This window comes from Trachypithecus francoisi, unplaced genomic scaffold (genome assembly GCF_009764315.1).
Source record: "Trachypithecus francoisi isolate TF-2019V2 unplaced genomic scaffold, Tfra_2.0 Lachesis_group4, whole genome shotgun sequence".
Classification (NCBI taxonomy): domain Eukaryota; kingdom Metazoa; phylum Chordata; class Mammalia; order Primates; family Cercopithecidae; genus Trachypithecus; species Trachypithecus francoisi.
Window position 1 is genome coordinate 54,400,296 of NW_022681469.1, and position 18,836 is coordinate 54,419,131.

Here is an 18,836-nt window from a genome sequence, read left to right on the forward strand (position 1 = left end):
ACAAATTCTTTACTGATAAATTGAGGGTTGGACAGAGTAGCTGAATATTATTGAGAAACAAATTAGGAGTGGATGAGGTTTTCTGGCTAAAATACATTCTGTGAGGAAAGATACTCTAAGATATTTTGGTGATTTTTATTTACTTACCTACACTCTGGTGGTTATTTTATTTACTTACCTACACTCTGGTGGTTATTTGAAGGAAAGGGAGGACACACGTGGTCATAATTTTAAAGTTTAGAAATCAGCCACTATTGCTTATAACTTCATACACAGTTTTACCAGAGATATAGTTTATGTATTATTATTTCATGGCCATTGTGCTATCCTGACTTAATGATTGATAAATGTAGCTTATAAATCAGACAACACTTTGCAAACATGGAAGCTGTTTGATTAATGTAGATATATTAAAACAAGAAGGTACTCTCCCTCACTCCTACTTTTTATTAAAAGTCATACAGTAATGAACAGTCAAATCATTTGCCTTTTTAATTTGTTTGGAGGAACTGGAAAAATAAGAATCTGAAGTTTAACAAGAATTTATGGCTTGTAACAGTATATCCCATCCAGGAATTAATACCTTATAATATCATGTAGCATTATCATTACATTCTTCAATTGCTTGTTCACCAGTCCAGCTAAGATTTTTAAGAGTTTTTGCTTTCACTTAAAAAAAAAAAATTAAAGTTAATGGTTTGAAGCATGGTACTCTAAATCTTAGAGATACTTGGAATTTGCATATAGTCAGTGTTCCTATCTATCTACTGGTAGAAAGGATGAAGAAATCTGACTTCTTTCTTTAGCGGGAGAGAAACTGCGTGATTGTAAACAAACCAAAAGTTATTGTTTACCACCACTGATTTTGTTCCTACAGTATAGAATGATCTTTTGATAATTCAGAAAACTGGGTAAAGTACCTCTAAATACAAAATATAAATGCAAAAATGCTGATGTGATTATTTCTAGTAATTTTTCATCTCATTTGTATCCGTCTAAAAGAACTGCTAGTCTTGCAAGAGCTTAGTATTGGTTGAATTGTTTTTGTTCAATTTTGTAAAATGGGAAAAGCAAAACAACCTAATTTATTTTTGTAGAATCTTAAGAGTCCTTCATTGAAAAATACACATACGATTTGAAGTAAAATTATAATGTAATTTGAAGGTTATTTGGGGGGATAAATTGGAAAATATTGTTATCCTAATAGATCTCAATAACACCTTGAAATCTAAAATTATGTTTTTACCTTGAATGAAACAGTGGAAGTCTGTAGAATGCCATTTTGTAGGGGAGTTATGGAGTACTTCTGTTCTGAATGGCTGACTCCTAAGAACAAAACTATCAGGGTTACAAAAAATTAGTTGATTTTTTGGTTGTGTTTTGTGTTTTGAAGAGAGAGAATAAAATTCAGCATACCCATTTTAAAAGTTAAGAGCAGAGAATGCTATTGAATGAGTTTTTAAAAAAATGCCTAATGATGAATAAAACATGATGTATGTAATAGTTAAGAGGAAGATGTTTGCTGCAAGACAGTACCCTCTGGAGATTTTAGGGGTAAATCCTACTACAAATACATTCACTTTTTGAGTGCCTGTTGAATGAATGAATGAATTCATCTTGAATATACTAGAGTCGGTGCTAGACACATTTTTACTCCCTTGTTTATTCCTATTTACAGTAATAAATGTGAATATCTGATAAAAAAAAAAAAACCTAGGTTTTCAAGTTCTTGTTTCTTCATTTTGCCCTTTCTTAGGTAGAGCACTTATATGGGATTTATGGGGTAATGTATGTGGGGGAGAGTAGTAGTAGTAATAACCATAATAGCTAAAAAGGTGCAGTACAGTTGTCTCTTGGTGTCCAAGGGGGATTGGTTCCAAGACCCCCGTAGATGCCAAAATCCACAGATGCTCAAGTCCTTCATGTAAAATGGTGTAGTATTTGCACATAACCTGTGTGCTTCCTCCCATATATGTTTGAAAACATCTCTAGATTACTTACAATACCTAATACAATGAAAATACTCTGTAAATAGTTGTTATATTATAGTTTAAAAAATTTGTATTATTGTTGTATTTTATTTTTTATTGTTTTATATCCCAAATGTTTTTGATCTGTAGTGGGTCGAATCTGTGGATGTGGAGGGCTGACTCTAATCATTTATTAAACAGTCTAGATACGAGTTCTGAGTGCTTTATAGGTGGAGAGAGAGAGGAGAAAGAGAGAGAGGGAAGGAGTGTGTGTGTTGTGTGGAGAAGGAATGGTTATTGGGAAAACTCTTTAATAAATCATCCCAGAATAATCCTGGGTGAACAGAAGGTACTTTACCGTACTATCATTTTTGTCAAACTATCTTGCTCTTTCTTCAGGGAATTCATGTAAAAAAATTTTACGATTCTTAATCAGTAAAGAAATTTGAGCCCAGAGTGGTCAGAGAGTGGTCAGAGCTGATTCCCAGTCTGTCTAGGGTAAACCCAAGTAGGGCTGAGGAGTTTGTGAGATGAGGAGATCTGAGAAGCTGAGACTGCGTTCATACATAGCATTGTCCACATCTGTTGTTGTTAAGTGTGAGTGGATGTTGTTTTAATTAATAAAGTTTCACATTGATTTTGTATTTTCTCAGGGAACAGATACTGAAAGAATAATTTTTTTTGGCATGTTTGTGGGTTTTTGATGTATTTTAGTGTTTAAAGGGAAGTCTTTATACTTGTAGCTCAATAGATAAGAACTCCTAGCCTAGATCCTTAACATTCCACTTAGCTAGCAAATACTGAATTCACAAATTGCAGCTGTCTTGTTCAGGAGAGGAGAGAAACGGAGAGGGAGAGAGTGTCGTAGTAATATTTATGCTGTGGCCTATACTCTACCAATGCTGAATAAAAAGGATTGGTGAGAATTGATAAAGATTGTGTGTTGTCTCTTCTCCAATATAAGGGCATTTCAAATCCATAAGGAACCCAGACTGTTTTTGTGTATGTATTTTAATTGTTCTCTTCTTATTTTGGTGCCTCTTATGCAAAGGTGAAAATGATATATAGTGGTGTGTGGATGCAGAGAGCAAAAAGATATACCTGAAAAAAATAAGGAGAAAGGAAGGGAGAAAATTCAAAAGTGAGGAAGGTACCAGAGGAAGAGAGACAGAAGTAAAAAGGATCCTGGACCAAGATATCTTTGATTTGCTCTTAAGTTGATATATTTTCTTTTATGATGTGTGGTGGACTAAGAGTAGTTGTAGGAGGAGAACCAAAGGGTCTTTCTTCATTGCTTTCCCCTCCTCCTCCTGTTGCAATGCAAAGACTAGGACAAACATTTGTTGGTAACTATTTTTCCCTTTTCCAATCCCTGCTCTGCCAGTGTTGGCTTTCTTTCTCTCCTTGTAGAGATGTACTTGTTCCTGAATGAGATGACATAGTGGTTGATTGTGTTGTCTTCTCATCGCTCAATTCTCTAATTTTTATTAGTATTTTTATTGAAGATACATATATGGGATAGTTCATAGATCTTTATGAAAAATAATTTATTGAAACTTTTTTTTTCATTTGTGTGTGTGTGTGTGTGTTGTGCCTAAGAAATCTTTGCGAAGCCTGGGTTCACTAATATTTTCTGCTAGATTGACTTTTAGGAGTTACAGGATCTTAACATTTAAGTCTGTGATTCATTTGGGGTTTTAGTATTAAGGTAAATATTGAGATTCGGTTTTTTGCATATGGCAATTCAGTTGTGTCTGTTTTTGAACATTATATAAACGGAAACCCTCTGGATATGCTTTTGGTCTGTTTTCTTCCGGTGTTACCTATGTGAGGTTCATCCATGTTGTTGTGTGTAGTTGTAATTGATTCAGTCTCATGTCTGTGCAGTATTCATGAATATACCTCAGTTCATTCATTCTGTTAATGAGCATTTGGGAGGCTTACAGTTTGTGGTTATTAGGGATAGTGCTGCTATGAGCATTTCTTTTTCTTTTTGAAATGGAGTTTCACTCTTTTGCCCGGGCGGGAGTGAAGTGGTGCGATCTCAGCTCACTGCAACCTCCGTCTCCTGGGTTCAAGCAATTTTCCTGCCTCAGCATCCAGAGTAGCTGGGATTACAGGCCTGCACCACCACGCCTGGCTAATTTTTGTATTTTTAGTAGAGACGGGGTTTTGCCATGTTGGCCAGGCTGGTCTCAAACTCCTGATGACCTCAGGTGATCCACCCCCCTCAGCCTCCCAAAGTGCTAGGATTACAGGTGTGAGCCACCTTGCCCAGCCTGCTGTGAGCATTTCCATACATGTCTGTTGGTTAATGAAGCTTGCATGCATTTGTTTAATATATTCCTAGAAGTGCAGTTGGTGAGTTTTAGTGGATATTGTCAGTTTTCCAAAGTGAAGATACCACCCTTTACTTCCACCAACTGTGTATGCTCCGGGTTCTTTTCAATTTGGTATTGTATATATTTTTTTCCTTTGCTTCCTTTCTCTCCTTTTCTCCCTTCCTTTTTCCTTGTTAGCATTCTGGTGGCTCTACCAGTGTTAGCCAGAGTTTGCACCATTTTGAGGAGGATTAGAAGCAGAAACTGGACTATTTCGGAACATCAGCGTTCATGAGGGGGAACAGAATTAGAAGTATATAGCAGTAAGCGACCCTAGGGTGTTGTTGTTGGAGACATTGCTTTCCCACGGACTGATGATAGTCATAACTGGATTCTGGAGGCCGTGGGTATTAACATTAGTTTTCAGACTTGGTTTCAGTAGCAAAACCTTTCTTTCATCAAACCTTAATAGGAAGTTATCATGTAAAATATATAAAGAAGATGCTTGGTTTGAGAGCTGGGGAATGTAAATCAGAGCCACAGTTTTTGATGCCTAGCCATCTCCCTTGGAGCCACTTCCTCGAGCTCCAGTCCTCTTTACTTCAAGCCTGTGAGGTAGGTAGGCCACCTTAGGTCTGACCAAGAAATGATGACATTTTGATAAGTTTTAAGCTGTTCCTAGTCTCTGAAATGTATGTATCATATACCTAAATAAAAGTACAGTGTTAGTTTCCAGTAAAAGACTAGACAGTGTTCTGATCTGGTTTTCTGTTGGCCATTATTTATTTGGTCTAGATGTAGTAGTTTCTACATTATTTTGTAATCAATTTTGATTCTGTCTGTTTACTGATGCTTCTCTGGAGGGTTGCTTACATTACAGCCAGAGCAAACCTTTCAGAACACAAATCTGATCAGGTAGGTCATTCCACGTTTAAAACCTTTCAACTGTCTTCCCCTTGTGCTTGGGAGTTCAAAAAAAAAAAAAAAAAAAAAAACTACCTCGGTCAGTGAGTACCTCTTTTCTCTGTCCTCATCTCCCTCTCCAGCCTTGTCTCATATATCTCTTCCTTTGGTCATGTCCTGGCTGTTTTGCTGTTCCCATCCCTCCTATCTCAAGGAAGCTCTGCCTGTATCAAATTACAGGACCATGTACTTCTCCTTTGTAGCATTTGTCACAGCTGCTGTTTGACAGCGGGGAGTATCAGTGACATTTGGTCTACTTACTGGCTTACTCACTGTTAACCCCACCTTATGATCTTATATATGGAAGTGCTTTCATCACAAAATGTCAACAAAACAAATAATGTTCATTTGCAGTTTACAAATTGTGAGCTTTATAGGAAGACTTTATTGGTATGGGGAGTCATCTCTGTGGTATTGGCATAGATTAATAATCATAAACTAATTTTGTTAACTTACAAACTGTCAAGGTTACAGGTCTTAGGTTTTTCTATCACCATAAAAGTGCCCAGCTTACTGTTACATTTATTTTTCATTTAATATACAATGGAAATTAAATTTGGACACTCCATCTCTGTGCCAAAATGGCAACATCAAAGCATAGTCATTTACATCCTCAATATTAGTATTTTGTGTATCACCTTGGTGTTTTTTGGTCACATTTGCACTCCACCACTGTATTTTTTTTTTTTTTAAATTTAAGTTCTAGGGTACATGTGCACAATGTGCAGATGTGTTACATAGGTATACATGTGCCACATTGGTTTGCTGAACCCATCAACTTGTCATTTACATTAGGTATTTCTCCTAACGCTATCCCTCCCCCAGCCTCCCACCCCTAACAGGCCCCAGTATGTGATGTTCCCCACCCTGTGTCCATTTGTTCTCGTTATTAAACTCCCACCTATGAGTAAGAACATGTGGTATTTGGTTTTCTGTCCTTGTGATAGTTTGCTTAGAATGATGGTTTCCAGCTTCATCCATATCCCTGCAAAGGACATGAACTCATCCTTTTCTATGGCTGCATAGTATTCCATAGTGTATATGTGCCACATTTTCTTAATTTAGTCTATCATTGATGGACATTTGGGTTGGTTCCAAGTCTTTGCTATTGTAAATAGTGCTGCAGTAAACATACCTATGCTTGTGTCTTTATAGCAGCATGATTTATGATCCTTTCGGTATACACCCAGTAATGGGATGGCTAGGTCAAATGGTATTTCTAGTTCTAGATCCTTGAGAAATTGCCACACTGTCTTCCGCAAAGGTTGAAATAATTTACACTCCCACCAACAGTGTAGAAGCATTCCTGTTTCTCCACATCCTCTCCAGCACCTGTTGTTTCCTGACTTTTTAATGATCACCATTCTAACTGGTGTGAGATGGTATCTCATTGTGGTTTTGATTTGTATTTCTCTGAGGACCAGTGATGATGAACATTTTTTCATATGTATGTTGGCTGCATAAATGTCTTCTTTTGAGAAGTGTCTGTTCATATCCTTTGCCCACTTTTTGATGGGATTGATTTTTTCTTGTAAATTTGTTTAAATTCTTTGTAGATTCTGGATATTGGCCCTTTGTCAGATGGGTAGATTGCAAAAATTTTCTCCTATTCTCTAGGTTGCCTTTTCACTCTGATGATAGTTTCTTATGCTGTGCAGAAGCTCTTCAGTTTAATTAGATCCCGTTTGCCTATTTTGGCTTTTGTTGCCATTGCTTTTGGTGTTTTAGTCATGAAGTCTTTGCCCATGCCTGTGTCCTGAATGGTATTGCCTAGGTTTTCTTCTAGGGTTTTTATGGTGTTAGGTCCTACATTTAAGTCTTTAATCCATCTTCAGTTAATTTTTGTATATGGTCTAAGGAAGGGATCCAGTTTCAGCTTTCTACATATGGCTAGCCAGTTTTCCCAGCACCATTTATTAAATAGGGAATCCTTTCTCTGTTGCTTGTTTTTGTCAGGTTGGTCAAAGATCAGATGGTTGCAGATGTGTGGTGTTATTTCTGAGGCCTCTGATCTGTTCCGTTGGTCTAGATAGCAGTTTTGGTACCAGTACCTTGCTATTTTGGTTACTGTAGCCTTGTAGTATAGTTTGAAGTCAAGTAACGTGATGCCTCCAGCTTTGTTCTTTTTGCTTAGGATTGTCTTGACTACATGGGCTTTTTTTTTGGTTCCATATGAACTTTAAAGTAGTTTTTTCCAATACTGTGAAGAAAGTCATTGTTAGCTTGATGGGGATGGCATCGAATGTATAAATTACCTTGGGCCATTTGGCTATTTTCACGATATTGATTCTTCCTATCCATGAGTATGGAATGTTCTTCTATTTGTTGGTGTCCTCTTTTATTTCGTTGAGCAGTGGTTTGTAGTTCTCCTTGAAGAGGTCCTTGACATCCCTTGTAAGTTGGATTCCTAGGTATTTTATTCTCTTTGTAGTAACTGTGAATGGGAGTTCACTCATGATTTGGCTCTCCGTTTGTCTGTTATTGGTGTATAGGAATGCTTGTGGTTTTTGCACGTTGATTTTGTATCCTGAGACTTTGCTGAAGTTGCTTATCATCTTAAGGAGATTTTGGGGTGAGACAATGGGTTTTTTAAAATATACAATCATGTCAACTGCAAACAGGGACAGTTTGACTTCCTCTTTTCCTAATTGAATACCCTTTATTTCTTTCTCTTGCCCGATTGCCCTGGCCAGAACTTCCCACATAATGTTGAATAGGAGTGGTGAGAGAGGGCATCCTTGTCTTGTGCCGGTTTTCAAAGGGAATGCTTCCAGTTTTTGCCCATTCAGTATGATATTGGCTGTGGGTTTGTCATAAATAGCTCTCATTATTTTGAGATATATTCCATCAATACCTAGTTTATTGAGCGTTTTTCGCATGAAGGGCTGTTGAATTTTGTTGAAGGCCTTTTCTGTATCTATTGAAATAACCATGTGGTTTTTGTTGTTCGTTCTATTTTTATGTGATGGGTTACGTTTGTTGATTTGCATATGTTGAACCAGCCTTGCATCCCAGGGATGAAGTTGACTTGATTTTGGTAGATAAGCTTTTAATGTGCTGCTGGATTCGGTTTGCCAGTATTTTATTGAGGGTTTTCACATCGGTGTTCATCATGGATATTGGCCTAAAATTCTCTTTTTTTAATTGTGTCTCTACCAGGCTTTGGTATCAGGATGGTGTTGGCCTGATAAACATAAAAGCATGGTCATGTACATCCCAGATACTAGTATTTTGTGTATCACCTTGGTTTTTTTGGGTCACATTTGCACTCCACACTATACTTTTTTTTTTTTTTTTGAGACAGAGTTTCGCTCTTGTTGCTCAGGCTGGAGTGCAATGGCATGATCTCGGCTCACTGCAACCTCTGCCTCCCGAGTTCAAGCGATTCTCCTGTCTCAGCCTCCCGAATAGCTGAGATTACAGGCACATGCCACCATGCCCAGCTAATTTTTGTATTTTTAATAGAGATGGGTTTTCATCATATTGGTCAGGCTGGTGTAGAACTCCGACCTCGTTATCTGCCAGCCTCCCCTGCCAAAGTGCTGAGATTACAGCTGTGAGCCCCTGCACCTGGCCTTATATCATGCTTTTTTTTTTTTTTTTTTTTTTTTTGAGATGGAGTCTTGCTCTGTCACCCAGGCTGGAGTGCAGTGACACGATCTCGGCTCACTGCAACCTCTGTCTCCTGGGTTCAAGCGATTCTCCTGCCTCCCCCTCCCAAGTAGCTGGGACTATAGGCGTGTGCCAGCGTGCTTGGCTAATTTTTTGTATTTTTAGTAGAGATGGGGTTTCACTGTGTTAGGATGGTCTTGATCTCTTGACCTCGTGATCTGCCTGCCTCGGCCTCCCAAAGTGCTGGGATTACAGGTGTGAGCCACTGCGCCCGGCCATGCTTTTTTATTTTTAAATTTCTTAAAATAAATGTAAAACCTTTTAATGCTTTTTGAAGCTTAATTTTCTTTAAAAAGGAATCTTTATATCACTACCAGAAATAGAGAACCTGTATTGTTTGCCTTAAAAAGAAATTACTGTTAAGTCCTATCTAGATTCTGTTGTCTGATAAAGGCTCCAAGCCTGAGCCATATACTCTCTGTGTTTACAAGGGAAGTTAAATTGGCAAGTGTCATAAAGGGACATAAATATGTGTTAGCACCAAAGTGAGACTTGTTCTCTCATACACCCAGATAGTTTGAAAGAACCCTGGAAAAGGAATAACTTCCTCAGTATTTGATTCAGTGTAATTCAATACCAGGTTTCAGGTATCCACTAAGATCATTTTGCATGGCAGCAGTGGCACTTCCTCTTCTCTTTGGGATCCTCTTCTCCTCCAGCAATGTAGATTATGATGAATTTATCAGGGAGGTTCTGAACAAATTCGAGCAGCTATTATAATAACAATAGCAACAATAAAAACTCTACTTTCAGCAGTCATAGTGCAGATTCCTTTTGTAACAATCTTTTATGTACTGGGGCTGGAAGAAATTAAGACTAATTTTAGTAGATTATATTTGTTATCCATCCACCCAACATTTTTTCAGCAGCTACTATGCACTAGCCACTTAGTGATTTGGAAATCAGGGAGCCACAAAGGCAGCACAGAAATGTAGGATTTGTACAGAGTATCAGTGTACAAACCTTGCATGGAAGACACATTCACGGGTGACTGGCCCCTGGAATAACTTGTTTCTTGGATATGCAGTGCTAAGCACTCTCATGGACAACACTACAGTGAGTAGCCTTTGGCACGCCTTAGAAAGAATTGCACATAACTAATAATTGCATTTCTGGGAAACTTATTTTAAAAGATCAGAGATATGGTAAAGAGGTTACAAACACAGTTGCTTACCAAGTGTATGTCCAATGAATGGCTGCAGCCAGGTGGGGAGCACAGAAACTGGAGACGATGACACCATCTAGAGGTGGGTGCTGATCGGCTCTCTTGCTGATTGCAGCCATGTATAAATACAGGGCAGGTTTTGCTGACTCTTGTGATTTTTTTAGTACAAGTTGAACATATGGATTTTTATGTCAGATCTCTTCATTTTAAATGCTTGTGTGTCTGAGCACAGTGGCTCATTCCTGTAATCCTAGGGAGGCCAGAGTGGGAGGATTGCTTGAGGCCAGGAGTTCAAAAGCAGTCCAAGCAACATACCAAGACCCCCATCTCTACAAGAAAATTTAAAAATAAGCTGGGCATGGTGATGTGTACCTGTAGTCCCAGCAATTCAGGAGGCTGCGGTGAGAGGATCACTTGAGCCTGGGAGTTTGAGGTTACAGTGAGCTGTGATTGTACTATTGCACTCTAACCTGGGTGACAGAGTGAGACCCTGTCTCTAAAAATATATAGATACGTACGTACACATATACATAATGGTGCAAGTTAGAAACAAAACAGAAACTCAGAACAGCCTTAAAAATAAGAGTATCTACTCTTCAAATTCAGTCTATGGTAAATATTTTTCTTCTGTGCTGTAGCACATTGATTCTCAGTTAGTGAGCTACAGACTTGTGCAGACTTATTATAAGGGATTTTTAAATCCTGTGAATACTAAGCATAAACTGTAGATTGAAATAGTGGAAGTAAAATTATCTCGATGCTCACAGGTGTGTCTGGATTTTTCTGAGATTTCAGGCATGCCAAACACTGCTGACCACTGCTCTAATAACCATACTAAAATAACATTACAAAAGTCAATAAGGTATTAACTGTATGGAATAGGAAGAGCCCGGACAGGTGTGCATTTCTCTTGCACTCTCTCTCTCTCTCTCTCTTTAAATTTGAGACTGACTCACGCTGTCGCCCAGGCTGGAGTGCAGTGGTACAGTCTCGACTCACCACAACCTCTGCCTCCCAGGTTCAAGCAAGTCTCCTGCCTCAGCCTCCTGAGTAGCTGGGATTATAGGCGCCCGCCAGCATGTCCAGCTAATTTTTGTATTTTTAGTAGAGACAGGGTTTCACCATGTTGGCCAGGCTGGTCTTGAACTCCTGACCTCAGGTGATCTGCCCGCCTCAGCCTCCCAAAGTGTTGGGATTACAGGCATGAGTCACTGTGCCCGGCCTAGATGTGCGTTTCTCAACTTGGATATCATTCATTTGTTCTGTAAATATGTATGTACCCACTATGTTGTAACTTAAGCTTTATAAATAATCTGAAAATGATGGAGGTAGAAAAATGTTCTGTTTTCAAAACTGCCACCTCATTTTTCCCCACCTTTCCCTTTTCCTTCTTTTCCATCTGTCTTTTCCTCCCTTCACCTACCCTTCCCCCAGGAAAGATATTGAGACTAGTTTGATAACTACCTATAATGCAGTAGAAACAAAGGGATCAGAGAAAATGCAGGTCACAGTAGAAGGTTATGATAGAGGGTAGCCAGATGCACACTCAGATACGGGTATTTGCTGTGCAACTAGTGAAGGTGACTAACAAAATTGGCTTTAAGCTTCTTGATGGCCATACTAAGAAAATAACATTCCTCTTTTTTATCTGTAAGGAGAAACAATACTAGTTGCCCCAGTAGAACCAAACTTTTTCCTCTAACTTACCATTTTAGCATAACTTTTTTTCTATATATTTTAAATGCTTATTTATTTCAGAAATTTCAGATAAAATGATGATAAGGCATTGAGTTGTTAATCATTACAGTTCAGTCACCATGATTGATTTTTTTCTGGCCAATTTTTTGTTTTAGTCTAAGGTCTATAAAAAAACAAGCAGATGGGCCAGGTGCAGTGGCTCATGCCTGTAATCCCAGCACTTGGGGAGGCCGAGGCGGGTGGATCACCTGAGGTCAGGAGTTCATGACCAGCCTGGCCAACATGGTGAAACCCCATCCCTACTAAAAATACAAAAATTATCTGGGTGTGGTGGTGCACACCTGTAATCCCAGCTTCTCAGGAGGTTGAGGCAGGAGAATTGTTTGAACCCAGGAGGCAGAGGCTACAGCAAGCCAAGATCACGTCACGGCACTCCAACCTGGGCGACAGGGTGAGAGTCTCTCTCAAAACAACAACAACAATAACAACAACAAAAAAAACCAAGCAGATGTACTTTAACGATAACATCATCACCAACCGTACAATCTAGTATCATACTGAGAAATGATTTTAAAACTGGCATTTTATACTTAACATAGGCAAATTTTCTTATGTTATTAAATAACATCTATAGTATCATTTATAAAGGCTGCATAGAACTGAGTTCATGATATTGATGGATGTACATAATTTTATTGATGGAGTCTTAGAAATGGAATCACTTGTGAAGCCAATTTGTAAGGCTCTTGATAAAGGAGTGTTGAATTACTTTTCAGAAAGGTACATCTTTAATTACGTTGTCGTTGGCAGTGTATAAGAAAATCTTTTAACTTACACTCTCATTTGAAATTCTCAAAATAGCCTCTTTGTGAATGTTGTATAGATGACATTGAATAATATTCTAGACAGTGTTGACTTACCAGTCTCTGCTCTTTAGGTCCTTTCTCTAGTAAATGTTAAGTATTATTGTGGTACTTGCTGTGTTCATTCACTTTCAAGTGAAAGTGAGATCAGTACAATCAGCTGTAACAAGGTAAAAGATTCGTCAATAGATTCTTATATTCAGTGAAGCATTTATGAAACACCTAAAGTGTACCTAATGTGCCATTGATAAGATGTTAGCAGTTAAGTGACATAGTCAGAAAAAAATTTGGGTATTCTATTTATGCTAACAAATCTAAATTTTGTAAGAATTTCAAGAAGCTATGTGATTCAAGCCTCTTGACTCTAAACAGATGACAAAACATTCAACACAGATGGCTGGCTGGTTGGCTTTCTTGTGTGTGTGTGTGTGTTTTTTTTTTTTTAAATAAAGATGTACGGGAATTAAGATTCTCTAACCTTACTTTTTCAACCATAGCCTTGTGGTTGGTGGCTCAATATATTTTCAATGACTTAATTTTGTTGCACTGCAATAAAATTACTACTTAATTTTGTTCCCCTTCTAAGACAGTTCTAAAATTTAATCACCTTTTTGGTCAAGACCTTTTCATTTTTCTTTCTGGAATTTGAATTACTTTTGTGGGGGACAGGGGTTTGCTCTATGTATTGTCTCAGGATGGCTTGGATCTAGTCTAAATGGTATTCCAGGAAACAGCATCTGAGAAATCAGAGTGAAATGAAACATAGTGGCACCATCATGAAACTATAAATACTTGCATAAGCGGGGAAAGAGATGGAGGGGAGGATGGGAAAATAGATGAGAGGGTTATATAGTGACCAGGTGGCAAAGAAAGGTCTTTGAATTTTATGCCGACGATTACCAAGAGTCATTGAAAGGTTTTAGCAAGGATGTTTGTAGATAATACATGCACATTTTCCTGTGGGCATAAAGTAAGGTGATTTAAAGAAAGTCTAAAGAAATAGATTTTTCCCCCTAGAATGGAAGGCTGTAAGATATGCTGTAGACTTTGCAGCAAGATATTATTCATCTGTTCTGGATATGGGTGGGAATATTATGGCAGCATTTACAATGAGTGACTGAGGGTGGATGAATTCCTTGACACTGGGGGTATTAAACATCGAAATGGATTACCATAGTTAGAGGTGCTTCTTTCTAAAGGCAGGTGACCTGTTAAATCTTATGTATTTTTTGTTTCTATGTTTTATGCAGTTAATTATGATTAAAGAAATCCTAACGTAAAGATACTAACTTGGGTCAGGCACTGTGGCTCACGTCTGTAATCCCAGCACTTTGTGAGGCTGAGGCGGGCAGATCACCTGAGGTCAGGAGTTTGAGACCAGCCTGGCCAACATGAGGAAACCTCGTCTCTACTAAAAATGCAAAAATTAGCTGGACGTGGTGGCGCACGCTTGCAGTCCCAGCTGCTCAGGAGACTGAGGCATGAGAATTGCTTGAACCCGGGAGACGGGAGGTTGCAGTGAGCTGAGATCACACCTCTGCACTCCAGCCTGGGCGACAGAGGGAGACTGTCTCAAAAAAAAAAAAAAAAAAAGATGATAATTGGAATGTTTCACTAATCATTTTGTTGCAGAAATTCTTACTCAATGGATATATAAAGTATCATTTCTATTAATTGTTTAAAATACTTCAGGCCAGTGCTGCCTAAGTGGAATTTCTGGGCAATCTGTCTTCCACTGATGGAAGATTGTATAATATCAGTAAAACTTATGCGCATTTGAAATGTGGCTAATATGATTGAAGGACTAAATTTTTAATTTTACCTAATTTTAAAATTCAAAAACCACTCAACCTTTTCTTTTCAGATGAGAATGCCAGTGAACTGTTACTTTAACCTTTCTTTTTAAATTTAGAAATGAATATTGTTTCCTTTATTGTTCTTTAGTTCCTAAATGAATATTGTTTCCTTTTGCCCGTTGTTTCCTAAGCTCCATGCTATTCCGTTTTTGTTTTTGTTTTTTTTCTTTTAAAAATTCTTTTGCCCTTTCTATCCTGACAGTATTATATTTCACAGGTAAAAGTTTATTTCCTTTACTGTAACTCAAATTAGTAATTTAAAGGAAACCACTCAGTTATTTGTCCTTGTATAAAGTTATTTTGAACATTTTTTTTAAGGAGCTGCTTAATTTTCTGTCATTTTAAGGAGAAAAATATTCAGTTATCTGTCATATTACTTGCCAAATGTTATATATTCTTTTTAATGTTCTACTAACATAAAACAGTCTTCTTAAGGTAAAAGGAGTGTAGTTTCTTAAATGTTCAGTTTTAAAGGGAGAGATAAATTCATATAGATGAATTTCCAACTTTGTGTTGTCTGATAAAAGAGATAAAGGTCAATAGAGAAATTATAGTTTATGATGGTATTCAGCTCCCTCTTCCCCACTGAAGCCACGACACTGAATTCAGCCTCAGTTTGTTCTTGCCATTCAGTCTAGCTAGAGCTTTAAAAAAAATACAAAACCGGCCAGGCGCGGTGGCTCACACCTGTAATCCCAGCACTTTGGGAGGCTGAGGCGGGTGGATCATGAGGTCAGGAGATCGAGACCATCCTGGCTAGCATGGTGAAACCCCGTCTCTACTAAAAATACAAAAAAAAATTAGCCGGGCGTGGTGGTGGGCGCCTGCGGTCCCAGCTACTCGGGAGGCTGAGGCAGGAGAATGGCAGGAACCCGGGAGGCAGAGCTTGCAGTGAGCCGGGATTGCGCCACTGTGCTCCAGCCTGGGCGACTGAGCAAGACTCCGTCTCAGGAAAAAAAAAAAAAAACCACACCCAAATTTGGATTCAAATTTCAATTCTTGTTCCCTTCACCAGACACAATCCCACGTGGTGATTACTAATGATTATTAAAATACTCTTTGGGCTCAGGATGCAAAAAGGACCTCTTTTTCCTGGGACCAGGACAATCTTTAGCCTGTAGGAGAAGCCTCTGTTTAACGCAGAGCTGTGGAAGGTTTACAATTAAGTGATGGTAGGTGTTATTATATTCATTTACTGAAAAAGAAGTCTTGTGGGATTAAGCTTAGAGGAAAGAATTTTTGTTGTTGTTGTTCAGCCCAGTCTTTTTCACGAAAAATGCTTGTGGCTGGGTATAGTGGCTCACACCAGTCATCTCGGCACTTTGGGAGGCCGAGGCAGGAGCGTAGCTTGACCCCAGGAGTTCAAGACCAGCCTGGGCAACATAGCGAGACCCTGTCTCTAAAAAAAAGAAAAGATAAAAAGTTTGCCTCCTTTCTTACTGGGTATTCATCACTTATAATGTGACAGTCTGTGTTTGAATAAATGAAAGACTTCTCTAGAGGAACCCGTGGCTGCCTATGATATAAGAAACACCAGGTCTTCTACGTGTGACTTTTCCCTCAGTTTAGGACTGTCAGTTTTTTGGGGGAGCTTTTTATTGAAGGAAAATGTGTATTGATGCATTTATTGCTGTGGCGTTGTCCTGTTATAGTTACTGCATTTCAACACAGATGCAAGTATTTATTTCAAAGTACACAAGTGAAGAAAATGTATTTGGGTGTAATGAGTTCTGCAGTGTCCATTTCATCCTCATGTCATTCCTCCACTGCCATGTACCCCTGAGTACCTTCTGCTGCTGTTGCTGCCCTAATATCAGCCATGTTCCTAGAGGCAGCTTAGGTTCTGCTTGGCAGTACCTCTAGCTCCTGAAGAAAAACAAAGTTATTATCCCTTGCCTCCCCAGAGGTGCTAGAAAAGATTTAACAACTGTTGAAAAAAATGGAGCTGATTATCATAGTAGTAAAGTGGTTCATCTACCTGTTTAATGGAATTACAGGTTTTATGGGGACCATCAAAGGTTTTCTGATTCTTTGAATGAGATATTCATGATGAATTTGTAGAAGAGCTTTTAGATCAATGCAAATCAAGCATTTTCCAAAAAAATTCTTCCAATTTCAGTGTTTTTTTTTTTTTTTTTTTTTTTTTTTGAGACGGAGTCTCGCTCTGTCACCTGGGCTGGAGTGCTGTGGCCGGATCTCAGCTCACTGCAAGCTCCGCCTCCCGGGTTTAGGCCATTCTCCTGCCTCAGCCTCCCGAGTAGCTGGGACTACAGGCGCCCGCCACCTCGCCCGGCTAATTTTTTGTATTTTTAGTAGAGACGGGGTTTCACCGTGTTAGCCAGGATGGTCTCGATCTCCTGACCTCGTGATCCACCCGTCTCGGCCTCCCAAAGTGCTGGGATTACAGGCTTGAGCCACCGCGCCCGGCCTCAATGTTTTTAAAGTAGATCTACTGAAATAAACTTTTTCTAAGAACAGGGCTCCATTTAGTTCCTTGGTGTGATTTAGTACATTTTGTGTTTTCGAACTTAAAAATTCCTATTAGGAGTCAATGCCATAATATTTTGCGTGCATGTAAGGGAAAACCTGTATATCTCCAAATGTGAAATTATAGTGACTGATGACATACCTCTGTAAATCCAACACAGCTGATTTTGCTCCAGTGATGCAACACATCAGTATTTTTTTTTTTTTTTTTTCTTTTTCTTGCATTGTTTGCATGTAAGGGCATGTGGTACAAAATAGGTTTTTTTTTCTTTTTATTTTTTTAGACAGAGTTTTGCCCTTGTTGCCCAGGCTCGAGTGCAATGGCAACATCTTGGCTCACTGCAACTTCCGCCTCCTGGGTTCAAGTGATTCTCCTGCCTCAGCCTCCTGAGTAACTGGGATTACAGGTGCCCGCCACTATGTCTGGCTAATTTTTTTGTATTTTTAGTAGAGTCAGGATTTCACCATGTTGGCCAGGCTGGTCTCGACTCCTGTCCTTAGGTGATCCACCTGCTTCAGACTCCCATAGTGCTGGTATTATAGGTGTGAGCCACTGTGCCTGGCCAAAGTAGCCACTACTTTTTAACACTAGAATAACATTTAGCTCAATGAAATGGTCACTAAACCCTAGAATAACACTTAGCTCAATGAAATGGTCATGCTTTGAGAGGCACATGGGCAACAAGAGCTCAAATGAGAAAAAGATTTACATATCATATGTCATCCTCATTCTAGGTCATATGCATAAGAATAGATTATTAGGAGGAATCACCATATTTGAGAATTACTTTTTTTATGACTTTAGTATAGTTGAGGTTTTGAAAGTTAAAAGTTCATTTACAAGTGATGCAACGTTTTAATATTTTTTATTTGCTATTCAAAAGCATTTAACTATTATTGCTTGATTTTTTGACCACGCATATATAGGATGATTAATGGAATGAAAAAGCATGATAGCAAGAAAAGAACGTGGAAGTCTGGGTCATCTGACACCCTTGTTTTATACATTAGATAGAAAAACTAATGCCCAAAATGGTGAATTGATACAACTAAGATTCTAGATGGGATTCTTATAAACTGATAACTTCCAGCATTTAAAATTTAGGCATTTAGAGTCTGGAAACTTAGCACAAAGGAATTTGACCAGTTTTTTTTTCTGTTCTTTAAGAAAACCAAGAATGATTATTTTAAATTATACTAGTACTGTTCTTTTAGCTGTGTCCTAGCCAGGGAAGAAATAACTTAAATGCCTTTCATTTTACAGAGCATTTTCCTGTTCACTATTTAATTCTTTAAAAAGTCCTTGTTATTAAGTAATGTAGATGGCTTTATTCTCACTTTGTAGATAAAAAGAACAGTAAGTTTATGACTTAAAAATGTCACATACCATTTAATATTAGAGATGTTCTCAAAGCTATGTTTTGTAGCTCCAAACCCCTAAGCCTCAGAGTATGATATCTGAACAACAAAGATGTCCATTGTTTGTATGTACAAGGTGGCCCACATCAAGCTGCAGATGTGTGAAACAGGATGTGCTCTTCATGTCTTTTCTCCAGTCACTTCCATTTATATGCTTTAAGAAGGCTGAGAGACGAGGTGTGATGTCCTTGGTCATCAAATAGAACAAATGTAACTAGCACACATGGACAGAATTGACAGTTTTGTTATTTTCCACCCTCTTCTAGACCAGCTTGGTTTAACCTTTGAATTTTCAGTTTCAAATCTTTTTTGTTTGTTTGTTTTTTGTTAAGAGGCGAAGTCTTGCTCTGTCACCAGGCTGGAGTATAGTGGTATGATCATAGCTCACTGCAGCCTCAACCCGGGAGCTCAAACGATTTTCC

At 38.5% G+C, this 18,836-nt stretch overlaps 1 protein-coding gene across 15 annotated transcripts in view; it reads left to right on the forward strand.

Moving 5' to 3' along the window:
• The window catches only part of SRPK2 (SRSF protein kinase 2), a 290,037-nt gene that overhangs the window by 127,430 nt on the left and 143,771 nt on the right, over positions 1-18,836 (forward strand). The gene's annotated exons all lie outside the window — the stretch shown is intronic.